A 13,212-nucleotide genomic window follows, 5' to 3' on the forward strand; every position below is an offset into this window, starting at 1 on the left:
CCAGATTTGGGGTGAGGGAGGTTGAAATCTTACCAACACAATTCTATCCCCAAAGGGAATTTCATTCTCTGAAGCTTCCCTAGACAAAGACACATTTCTCTGTGTGTGTTTGTGGCTGGAGCTGGCTGCAGAAATGGCCTTTCTTACCTCTGGAATTAACTGAACGGCTTGCTGCGGCTGCTGTTTTTCGATAATGAATGAATTGTGGATAGAAATGAGCACGCTCATGGCTGTGCGGGGGCAGGGGTGTAGAAGTTAAGCTATTTTCTCTGTGCGCTGATGATTTGGTGGGAGTCAGGGCCTGTTTCATAAGTGCTGGCAGCTGACTTTTCAAGTAGTAAGCACACAAACAATATTTTTGCACTTCTAGAGCACTTCTCATTGCAAGAATCAAAGCCTTCGGGCACACCCATGTGCAGAGAGGTTAAGTGTCTTGGGCCTAATCCTGCACCCAGCTCCTGGAGCTCATGCAGGGACCTATTGACTCCAGTGCAGGATCAGGGCTTTGCACAAGATCCCAAATTTCCCATTGTTGCTCCCCCTGGGTCAGCTCCACCAGTGGGAATGCTAGCATAGGAGAGGTACGATGGTCTCACAGTGGTGGTGTGGCCTAGCGCATAGAGCACGAGACACGGACTCAGGAAACTGGGGTTTCCATTTCTGGCTCTGTCGCTCATGACTGTGTCATCATGAGCCAATCACTGTAATTCTCTGTGCCTCAGTTTCGTCGCCCAGACTTTGTCTGTGTAGCCTGTAAGCTCTGCAGAGCAGGGACTAACTCTCATTCTCTGCACACACAGTACCCTGCACAATAGGGTCACAGTCTTGGCTGGGGCCTCTGGGTGCCATTTGTTACCCAATTAATAAAGAATAGCAAAGGTTGGGCTCCAGGCAGAGGCTAAGGTTTTAAGCAGGGCAGCGTCCGACTCCGCTCACAGCAGGTCTGCGTGACCTGGAGCTTAAAATGCAGGCAGCAACCAGCACCATCTTGTACCCACTCTCCCACCAGTGTGACTGAGCTGAACAGTAAACTGTTGAAGTGACCAGCTTGGGAACATGCCACAGGCTGAAATTGGTTTGCACAAACTTCTTGGCAAATCTCTGTGAACAACGGAAACGTTCGCAGGAGGATCAGTTTGTGAATGATTCACCTACATACATATATATATATATATATATATATATATTTTAAAGGGCTAAATTCACTGGATAATTCCTTAGCAACCAGTGCTTAACCAGTTCCCAAAAAGAAAAGGGGGACTTGTGGCACCTTAGAGACTAACCAATTTATTTGAGCATAAGCTTTCGTGAGCTGCAGCTCACTTCATTGGATGCATGCGGTGGAAAATACAGTGGGGAGATTTATATACACAGAGAACATGAAACAATGGGTGTTATCATACACACTGTAAGGAGTGGTTTCAGAGTAGCAGCCGTGTTAGTCTGTATTCGCAAAAAGAAAAGGAGGACTTGTGGCACCTTAGAGACTAACCAATTTATTTGAGCATAAGCTTTCGTGAGCTACAGCTCACTTCATCAGATGCATAAAGTAAGGAGAGTGATCACTTAAGATGAGCTAATACCAGCAGGAGAGCGGGGGGCGGCGGGGGGGGGGGGCAGGGGAAGAAAACCTTTTGTAGTGATAATCAAGGTGGGCCATTTCCAGCAGTTGACAAGAACATCTGAGGAACAGTGTGTGTGTGTGTGGGGAGGGGGGGGGGGAATAAACATGGGGAAATAGTTTTACTTTGTGTAATGACCCATCCACTCCCAGTCTCTATTCAAGTCTAAGTTAATTGTATCCAGTTTGCAAATTAATTCCAATTCAGCAGTCTCTCGTTGGAGTCTGTTTTTGAAGTCTTTTTGTTGTAATATTGTGACTTTTAGGTCTGTAATTGAGTGACCAAAGAGATTGAAGTGTTCTCTGACTGGTTTATGAATGTTATAATTCTTGACATCTGATTTGTGTCCATTTATTCTTTTACGTAGAGACTATCCAGTTTGACCAATGTACATGGCAGAGGGGCATTGCTGGCACATGATGGCATATATCACATTGGTAGATGTGCAGGCGAACGAGCCTCTGATAGTGTGGCTGATGTGATTAGGCCCTATGATGGTGTCCCCTGAATAGATAGGTGGACACAGTTGGCAATGGGCTTTGTTGCAAGGATAGGTTCCTGGGTTAGTGGTTCTGTTGTGAGATATGTGGTTGCTGATGAGTATTTGCTTTAGGTTGGGGGGCTGTCTGTAAGCAAGGACTGGCCTGTCTCCCAAGATCTGTGAGAGTGATGGGTCGTCCTTCAGGATAGGTTGTAGATCCTTGATGATGTATTGGAGAGGTTTTAGTTGGGGGCTGAAGGTGATGGCTAGTGGCGTTCTGTTATTTTATTTTGTTGGGCCTATCCTGTAGTAGGTGACTTCTGGGTACTCTTCTGGCTCTGTCAATCTGTTTCTTCATTTCAGCAGGTGGGTATTGTAGTTGTAAGAATGCTTGATAGAGATCTTGTAGGTGTTTGTCTCTGTCTGACGGGTTGGAGCAAATGCGGTTGTATCGCAGAGGTTGGCTGTAGACAATGGATCGTGTGGTGTGGTCTGGATGAAAGCTGGAGGCATGTAGGTAGGAATAGCGGTCAGTAGGTTTCCGATATAGGGTGGTGTTTATGTGACCATCGCTTATTAGCACCGTAGTGTCCAGGAAGTGGATCTCTTGTGTGGACTGGTCCAGGCTGAGGTTGATGGTGGGATGGAAATTGTTGAAATCATGGTGGAATTCCTCAAGGGCTTCTTTTCCATGCATCCAGATGATGAAGATGTCATCAATATAGCGCAAGAAGAGTAGGGGCATTAGGGGACAAGAGCTGAGGAAGCGTTGTTCTAAGTCAGCCATAAAAATGTTGGCATCCTGTGGGGCCATGTGGGTACCCATGGCAGTGCCGCTGATCTGAAGGTATACATTGTCCCCAAATGTGAAATAGTTATGGGTGAGGACAAAGTCACAAAGTTCAGGCACCAGGTTAGGCGTGACATTATCGGGGATAGTGTTCTTGATGGCTTGTAGTCCATCTTTGTGTGGAATGTTGGTGTAGAGAGCTTCTACATCCATAAAAAGAAAAGGAGGACTTGTGGCACCTTAGAGACTAACCAATTTATTTGAGCATGAGCTTTCGTGAGCTACAGCTCACTTCATCGAATGCATACCGTGGAAACTGCAGCAGACATTATGCATCCGATGAAGTGAGCTGTAGCTCACGAAAGCTCATGCTCAAATAAATTGGTTAGTCTCTACGGTGCCACAAGTACTCCTTTTCTTTTTGCGAATACAGACTAACACGGCTGTTATTCTGAAATCTACATCCATAGTGGCTAGGATGGTGTTTTCAGGAAGATCACCGATGGATTGTAGTTTCCTCAGGAAGTCAGTGGTGTCTCGAAGATAGCTGGGAGTGCTGGTAGCGTAGGGCGTGAGGAGGGAGTCTACATAGCCAGACAATCCTGCTGTCAGGGTGCCAATGCCTGAGATGATGGGGTGTCCAGGATTTCCAGGTTTATGGATCTTGGGTAGCAGATAGAACACCCCTGGTCAGGGTTCCAGGGGTGTGTCTGTGCGGATTTGTTCTTGTGCTTTTTCAGGGAGTTTCTTGAGCAAATGGTGTAGTTTCTTTTGGTAACCCTCAGAGGGATCAGAGGCTAATGGCTTGTAGCAAGTGGTGTTGGAAAGCTGCCGAGCAGCCTCTTGTTCATATTCTGACCTATTCATGATGACGACAGCACCTCCTTTGTCAGCCTTTTTGATTATGATGTCAGAGTTGTTTCTGAGACTGTGGATGGCATTGTGTTTTGCACAGCTGATTTTATGGGGCAAGTGATGCTGCTTTTCCACAATTTCAGCCCGTGCACGTCGGCGGAAGCACTCTATGTAGAAGTCCAGTCTGTTGTTTCGACCTTCAGGAGGAGTCCACCCAGAATCCTTCTTTTTGTAGTGTTGACAGGAAGGTCTCTGTGGATTAGTATGTTGTTCAGAGGTGTGTTGGAAATATTCCTTGAGTCGGAGATGTCAAAAATAGGATTCTAGGTCACCACAGAACTGTATCATGTTCGTGGGGGTGGAGGGGCAGAAGGAGAGGCCCCAAGATAGGACAGATTCTTCTGCTGGGCTAAGAGTATAGCTGGATAGATTAACAATATTGCTGGGTGGGTTAAGGGAACAATTGCTGTGGCCCCTTGTGGCATGTAGTAGTTTAGATAGTTTAGTGTCCTTTTTCTTTTGTAGAGAAGCAAAGTGTGTGTTGTAAATGGCTTGTCTAGTTTTTGTAAAGTCCAGCCACGAGGAAGTTTGTGTGGAAGGTTGTTTTTTTATGAGTGTCCAGTTTTGAGAGCTCATTCTTAATCTTTCCCTGTTTGCTGTAGAGGATGTTGATCAGATGATTCCGCAGTTTCTTTGAGAGCGTGTGGCACAAGCTGTCAGCATAGTCTGTGTGGTATGTAGATTGTAATGGATTTTTTACCTTCAGTCCTTTTGGTACGATGTCCATCTGTTTGCATTTGGAAAGGAAGATGATGTCTGTCTGTATCGGTACGAGTTTTTTCATGAAGTTAAATTTCTTAGTCTCTAAGGTGCCACAAGTCCTCCTTTTCTTTTTGCGAATACAGACTAACACTGCTGCTACTCTGAAAACTGTAAGGAGAGTGATCAGGTGGGGTGAACTATTACCAGCAGGAGAGAGAAAAAATCCTTTTGTAGTGATAATCAAGGTGGGCCATTTCCTACAGTTGACAAGGGTTTTTTTTTCTCTCCTACTGGTAATGGCTCACCTTACCTGATCACTCTCCTTACAGTGTGTATTCACATTTGGGGACAATGTATACCTTCAGATCAGCGGCACTGCTATGGGTACCCGCATGGCCCCACAGTATGCCAACATTTTTATGGCTGATTTAGAACAACGCTTCCTCAGCTCTCGTCCCCTAAAGCCCCTACTCTACTTGCGCTATATTGATGACATCTTCATCATCTGGACCCATGGAAAAGAAGCCCTTGAGGAATTCCACCATGATTTCAACAATTTCCATCCCACCACCAACCTCAGCCTGGTCCAGTCCACACAAGAGATCCACTTCCTGGACACTACAGTGCTAATAAACAATGGCCACATAAACACCACCCTATACCGGAAACCTACTGACCGCTATTCCTACCTGCATGCCTCCAGCTTTCACCCTGACCACACCACACGATCCATCGTCTACAGCCAAGCTCTGCGATACAACCGCATTTGCTCCAACCCCTCAGACAGAGACAAACACCTACAAGATCTCTGTCAAGCTTTCTTACAACTACAATACCCACCTGCAGAAGTAAAGAAACAGATTGATAGAGCCAGAAGAGTTCCCAGAAGTTACCTACTACAGGACAGGCCTAACAAAGAAAATAACAGAACGCCACTAGCGGTCACCTTCAGCCCCCAACTAAAACCCCTCCAACGCATTATTAAGGATCTACAACCTATCCTAAAGGATGACCCAACACTCTCACAAGTCTTGGGTGACAGGCCAGTCCTTGCCTACAGACAGCCCCGCAACCTGAAGCAAATACTCACCAACAACCACATACCACACAACAGAACCACTAACCCAGGAACTTATCCTTGCAACAAAGCCCGTTGCCAATTGTGCCCACATATCTATTCAGGGGACACCATCACAGGGCCTAATAACATCAGCCACACTATCAGAGGCTCGTTCACCTGCACATCCACCAATGTGATATATGCCATCATGTGCCAGCAATGCCCCTCTGCCATGTACATTGGTCAAACTGGACAGTCTCTACGTAAAAGAATAAATGGACACAAATCAGATGTCAAGAATTATAACATTCATAAACCAGTCGGAGAACACTTCAATCTCTCTGGTCACGCAATCACAGACATGAAGGTCGCTATCTTAAAACAAAAAAACTTCCAATCCAGACTCCAGCGAGAAACTGCTGAATTGGAATTCATTTGCAAATTGGATACTATTAATTTAGGCTTAAATAGAGACTGGGAGTGGCTAAGTCATTATGCAAGGTAGCCTGTTTCCTCTTGTTTTTTCCTACCCCCCCCCCCCGATATTCTGGTTTAACTTGGATTTAAACTTGGAGAGTGGTCAGTTTAGATGAGCTATTACCAGCAGGAGAGTGAGTTTGTGTGTGTATGGGGGTGGGGGGGAAGTGAGAAAACCTGGATCTATGCAGGAAATAGCCCGACTTGATTATGTAAAGAGTTGTCACTTTGGATGGGCTAGCACCAGCAGGAGAGTGAATTTGTGTGGGGGGGTGGAGGGTGAGAAAACCTGGATTTGTGCTGAAATGGCCCACCTGTTGATCACTTTAGATAAGCTATTACCAGCAGGACAGTGGGGTGGGAGGAGGTATTGTTTCATATTCTCTGTGTGTATATAAAGTCTGCTGCAGTTTCCACGGTACACATCTGATGAAGTGAGCTGTGGCTCACGAAAGCTCATGCTCAAATAAATTGGTTAGTCTCTAAGGTGCCACAAGTACTCCTTTTCTTGTAACACCCATTGTTTCCTGTTCTCTGTGTATATAAATCTCCCCTCTGTATTTTCCACTGAATGCATCCAATGAAGTGAGCTGCAGCTCACGAAAGCTTATGCTCGAATAAATTTGTTAGTCTCTAAGGTGCCACAAGTCCTCTTTTCTTTTTGCAAATACAGACTAACATGGCTGCTACTCTGTAACCAGTTCCCATAGCACTCAGACAGCATGCCTCATGTGCTGGGCAGCAATTGCCGAGACAAGCAAATGAGAGGAAATTGTGTTACTTTTTGGCCTGAAATGCTCAAATTGCTGCTTATTAGCATCCCATTCTGAGAAAGCAGGACTCTGCCTGGCTCCCATTGAGGTCAATAGCAAATCTCCCATTGACCTTCTGGGTGCATGATCAAGCCCTACTATGTTACAGTAATCAGTGATTTAAGGAAGCAATCTGACCATATGTAGCTCGTTATGACAATGGAATCAGTGACTTTAACGAGCTCCTGCACAAAGTGGATTACTACGCCCACTCATCCATAGTTCATTAGAGCCTTAGAAAGGGAATCCAAGAGAAGCCACAAAATAGGATCTCCTAATCTCTCCTAAGCAGGAACAGCCCTGTTATAGGGGAAAAAACTTTTAAAAATACCTGGGAAGTGAATAAATCTTGGTTGCACTAAAAGGTAATGAAAGCAGACCTGTTAAAGAAATAGCACTGCTAAATGGATGCATTTTCCATGTGCCACAGTGACCTAGACTTCACAAAAGAGCAGCATTCTCTTAGATGAAGTGGTTAAAGGACCACAGGTTTGGGTTTTTTCCCTTCATGTTTCTAACAGCGTCCTTGGGATTTCTGGGAGAATAAAATAAACAGTCTAGGCAGCCCTGCTGTGACAAGAGGGATTGGAGAAAGTCAAACCACAGCCTTCAGCAGGGTATCTCCAGCCTTTCTTGCCTAGATCTACAGCCACAGGTGGCTTCTCAGTGTCGGAACGCTTATGTTTCACCCTCCTGAATTCTGGGTTTGAAAGCTCATTTATTTATGTAAAGGCACGTAGTACCTGAATACCAAGAAAACATTAATGAGTCAATAGTCACAACACTCCTGCGAGGTTGGGAAGGATTAATATTCCCATTGTAGAGACGGGGAAACTGAGATACACAGGGCCTGATCCAAAACCCATTAACGTCAGTGGAAGTCTTTGCATAGACTTCAATAGGATTTGGATCAGGTGCTCAGTGACATGTCTAAGGTCACGCAAGAAGTCAGTGTCAAAGCCAGGGATGCAATCCAGATCTTTCCTGAGTCCCAGCCCAGTATCTTAACCATGAGACCATCCTTCTTTTCATGGACTGTTACTGCCTAATTTTCCAACCACTATATGCACAAATGCACCCCAAAATGTCTTGATTTGTGTGGCCAAAAGGAAAGCTTGGGTAATCACTCATGCAAACAGTAAGTTCGATAGACTCAGAACCTGCCATTTGCATGAGCAATCACCCCTCCTGTGTATGCAGTAGCAGTAACTGCACATGCAAATGAGAGCTCTGATGTCATTTTCAATTAAAAAACACCTCATTTACAGAATCAAGCCTCTCTTCAAATAACCACGGGTCACTTGTCCTTGGTTAAAGACTTATTGATTGGATTGCTTCTTTTAATCATCAAGAGGAGCTAAACTTCTGCAGAGAAGGCACAGCCATGATCCCTGCACCCACCAGAACAGAGACACTGCATTTTAAAATGCAGCCTCAAATAATTTAATCTCTGTGGACCAACGTGCTTAGCTGTGCACAGACATATCTCTATATCCCACCTCAAGTGCGCACTGTAGATAAATCCCTTCAGAGCTTGCTCTCCCATTTCAAAGTCTATCTATCTGCTCCCAGTTGGCTGGAGCAGGGTTTTCTGCTAGTGTGGGTTCTGGGCTCTGGAAATCCTGAGTTCTAATCGAACCTCTGCTACTGACTCACTGTATGACCTTGAGCAAATCCCTTCACATCTCTCTCTCTCTGCTTCACTTTCCCCATCTGTACAATGGAGACAATTATATTTACTTCCCTGCCTGCAGGGGCTTTACAAGGATTGATTATGCAGTGCTTTGAGCATGGGAAGGGCTATATTTTTCTAAGCAGTCTTATTACTGAGCAAGTTGAGGGAGCCCTTCTCATTTATGAGCTGAGCTCATGGCCTCTGCAGCTCTATTGCAACCCCTGCCAGCCTGAGACTGGGAATGAAATTCAAACCTAGGTCCTTTTCATTGCTGTGACTCCCAATGGGCCATCAGACTGCCTCACTTTAAAGCAATTTGAATTGGATTCTTCCCCAGCCCCTGAGCTTGGGAACATCTCGGTGCATCTAATGGCAGTGTGACCATGTGTGAGCTGCTGGAAGGCTGCCCAGACTAGCCTGTGGATTGCAGAAGACAGCCTATTAGGGACGTAGACAATAGATACAAGCATTGCCAGAGAGGCAAGAGGAGTGAAATGACAAAAGAATTCATCAGGAAGTATAAATCACTCAGGCCCTGATCCAGCAAAGCACATACTTAACTTTAAGCACAGGAGTCATCTCCCTGAAGCCAATACCAATGGGATTACGCCTGTGCTTAAGTGCTTTGGTGGATCAAGGCCTTAAAGTTTTTTCAATCCCCTGAACAGCTGGATACTGACCATCCAACTCATTCCTTAGCTCCTTCCACAGGCAATCGGGTTATCTAAAGGGGAAGGAAACCTACAGCTGAGTTGGTCCGAAAGTGCAGCTTCAATAAACCCTCATTCTTCAGATTTCCCAGGGGACAGTTCGATGCTATGCAGTGTGGTATAAAAGAATGTCCAGTGATGGACGTGGCTTGATGAGACACCTCTGAATGCAACAGCTCTGCTCTGGGAGCCAAAGCCACACTGCTTCCTTGGGGGGCCAGGATCATTCTGAAATGCCCCACTGCCCAAAGAAGAGCAAACGCACGAGCAATGTTCCCTCTAATTTTTGACAGGCCGTGTGTGCAAAAAATCTCTTCTGTGCAAATTTTTGTGCTTCTGTGCAAATATTTGTGCGCACGGCGTTTCGCCGTGTGCGCGGGGTTTAGGATCTGTTTGTGCGCGCACAGCTTAGAGGGAACAGTGCTCACGAGTCAGCCTCCCGCACCTTGTTTCAGGAAAGAGTTTAAAATACGCAGCTCACCTGTGAGTCAGCAGCTCTCCCCGTCTTCAGAGGTATCAGCCCGCTCATCAAATTGTTCACTACGTGTCCAAGAGACTGTTTTAAATATTTGCTTTTAACATTCACGCTGCTGGAAAGTAGTAAATAGCTCGACTTCCAGAAAAAGGTACAGTCTGATTGCTAGACCATAACCAGCCAGCCAATCACCTAAGAAGGTGCAGCATAAAGTAAGCACCCTGGAGAGAGAAAGAAAAAAAGAGGGAAATAATTGGAAGAGGAACAGTGAGAAAAGCGGCGTGTGTCTCTCTGCATGTGACTGCATTAAAGAAACAGAGGTTAGTGCTGAGCAGTTGTTCCTCTGCTTTCTTTTTCCAGCTAGAAAACTGCAATAACTTCAAAAGGTCTGACCCAATGTCCACTGAAGTCAATGGGCTTTCGATCAGGCCCTTAGAGTCAGATTTGTATAGGTATTTAGGTGCCTAATTCCCATTGAAATCATGGGAAGTGAGTTGCATATGTACCTTTATAAGTCTGTCCCTTAGCTCCTAGGCTAGCCAATCACAGTGTTCGCAAAAGGGACAAGTTGGCAACTACCACATATGGTGGTGGGGGTGGCTTTTGCGATGTGGTCACATGTCCCCTGGGCACTATACAGACAACATAGGAACTGCTGGTCTGGATCAAAAAGAAAAGGAGGACTTGTGGCACCTTAGAGACTAACCAATTTATTTGAGCATAAGCTTTGGTGAGCTACAGCTCACTTCATTGGAGTGAATACAGACTAACACGGCTGTTACTCTGAAACTGGTCTGGATCGTTCCTCTGCTCCATCTAGTTCAGCATCTTGCCTCTGCCAGTGGCCTGTCCAGATGCTTCAGAGGACGTTTGTTTCTAACCCTAGGGAGCTAGTGGTTGCCTGAAGCTTCCCTGAAGCTGGGCGATTTAGAGCCTTTATAAATCGCATCTAATGCAACAGCGGGTGTTCTGATTATTCATTTGTTTTAAACAGCTGCAAACCCAGGAGACTCTGTCACCACCAGCTCATAAGGGCCAGATTTGCTACCTGTAGGAGCAGTATGTAGAAAAAACACCCCTGACAATAATACGAATAGCCGTCTCAGATGACACTGGAACAGTCTCACTCTCTAGGCACTTACCATGGACATCTGTCTATTTTCAGGGCAGTAACGTATGGGCAAACATTGTCATCATGCGTCTCCCCCAGATTGAAGATGTATAGTGATGCCAGTGGGACTGCTCAGATGAGTAAAATGCCAGGATTTGTCCCCCTGCCAGGAATCATCTCTCTTTACATCAATCTTATAGCACTAAGAAAAATCCAACTTGAGAGTCAATGTCCAAGTTAGGGGCCCCAGCTCTGCACTGAACGCGACATTTAGGCATCCAGGGAGCCATGCTAGGCACTCGTGACAATTTGAATGGCCATACTGGGCTGTTTGGGGCACCATCAGTTTGCAGGGCAGTTTACGGATTACTCCTGTGCTTGGCTTTATCCCTTGGGTTTGTTACAATGCAGCTGACATATGTGTGGTACTGGATAATGCTGCTGTACATCTGTCTGCTGCTTATCACTCACCTCCTGCATCAGCATGTGTTACCTGTGATATACTGCTGAGGAAAGCTCTCAGTGAATGCAGTGTATTGGCGAGCACACAACCTGGAGTCTGACAATTACCCTTGGAGATGGTCCTATAGAATAAATGCTTTTCATCCTGATATTTCCAAGCAGGCATTGGTACCTCTGGAAAAACACAGGCTTGTGCAGACTCCAGGCTAAGAGAAATGTTTGACAGAGAAGCATACATATTCCAAACATTGTTTGATTCATGTTTTAAAGTCTAACTGCAAACATACTTCCGCAGCTCAAACATCAATCACTGGAAATATGTTCTTATAAACAAAGCAATACAGACTGTCTCTTCCACCGATACTATATGCAGTTCATTGGGTAGCACCCCAGGAAAGGAGCTTTCAGGCACCAGATCTGAATAAAAGCCTTACCAAAAAAATAAGAAACCCAGGTAGTTTGAAAAAGGGGGCCGGAAACAGAGCAACGGTGACACGTTAGCACCCAGGAAGACTAGCACCTCGGTTTCCTAGGGAAAGAGAATCTGCCATCTAAAACAGGGTGCATTTGTATTACATTGCTACCTTCACTGAGTTGACCTGATGCTGCTGCAAGCATAGGTCCGAGGGGCAACTGTAATCTACAGAATGAGGCAGTGACCAGCATTACCCTAACCTGCTGATCTGTTACTGAATCACCTACCAAAAAAACACAGAGTCCAAGGCTGTCTCCCAGAGCTGGGTCTCTGCAGTTAACTTACTGAGATGACAAGTTCTGGGCAACATTTTTCTTAACATGGAGGACTTTTAAATGTTACTGGCTGTGTTTCCTGATCCCCACCTAATTAGAGGATGGAAAACAAGAAGGAAGTGGCTTTTATCTTCCAGCTGTAGTGATTATTAAATCCAAGATCTGTAACAAGCAAGATCTTACCTATTATTTAATGGTTTGATGCTTGCATTTCTACTACAGGCACATCCAGGCTTGCCTGAGTCTCTCCTGAAACTGCAGATCTTCTCAGCGTTGGAGAGCCCAGTGCCTTGGACACCTCTAAGGCTATGAAGTTAATTCATGGCCCATTAAACCTTGGCCCCTCTGCTCATAGTGTTCGCAAGGGTGGTAGGTTGGTAGCGACCACGTCTGGTGGTGGGGATGGCTTCTGTGATGTGGTCATGTGTCTTCTAGGCGCTGTACAGACAATGGCAAATCATTTCAGACAGACCAATGAGGCATCAACATTTCCATATACTACTGATGTGGGCCGTAGCCAAACAAATGTCCTTATGGTGACAGGCATGTCAGACTCCATTAAGAGTCCCCCAAACCAGTCATATCACCATGAAGACATCATACAAGACCTGCACCGCCTCCAATGCGTAATATCAGCTTAAACCCTCATTGCTAAAACCTCAAACTGAAGCGAGTACAAGGACAGTGATGGAAAAAGGGGTGAATGAGTGGAGGGGTCCTGTATTTCAGTCACTGTCACCATTATTATTACTAATGGACCACCTAAGTGCAGTGTTTACAGTCCATGGCAGGGATGACGACCCCTCCTAAATGCAGCAAGTGACCTTGATAGGGCGGATGGCCGTCCTAAAGAATTTAAAATCATTTCTGGGGCTAAGCAACAATATCCCTTCCCCTTCCCACCACTCCTCACTCCTGGACATTGCTTCCTGCCCTGGAGTCTACACTAAGCACGTAAATCAGGCAAAGCAAAGCAAACCCTCTGCAGTACAGTCATGGCCATGCAAAAGCCAGTGTCTACCAACCAACACCCAGCAGTGGTTTCTGATGTATCAGTTTTCTCCTGTGTTCCAATCAGGTGTTACCTTGGATACCACTGTGTGAAAACTGTTTTCTCAGCAGCTTCCTCCCCCAGAATTCAGTGGGGTCTCTGAAGGAGAGGTTCTGCCT

General features: G+C 45.6%; 1 long non-coding RNA gene across 6 annotated transcripts in view; it reads right to left on the reverse strand.

The window, feature by feature from the left end:
- LOC142072937 (uncharacterized) overlaps window positions 1-13,212 on the reverse strand; it is a 69,412-nt gene that overhangs the window by 31,429 nt on the left and 24,771 nt on the right. For all 6 annotated transcript variants that reach the window (XR_012669548.1, XR_012669550.1, XR_012669552.1 and 3 more), the window contains exons 2-3: window positions 12,226-12,480; window positions 9,726-9,940 (exon numbers count right to left, since the gene is read on the reverse strand). This is a non-coding gene — a long non-coding RNA (uncharacterized LOC142072937). The remainder of the gene's footprint in view (window positions 1-9,725; window positions 9,941-12,225; window positions 12,481-13,212) is intronic.

The sequence above is a fragment of the Caretta caretta genome, chromosome 8, assembly GCF_965140235.1.
Source record: "Caretta caretta isolate rCarCar2 chromosome 8, rCarCar1.hap1, whole genome shotgun sequence".
Lineage (NCBI taxonomy): Eukaryota > Metazoa > Chordata > Testudines > Cheloniidae > Caretta > Caretta caretta.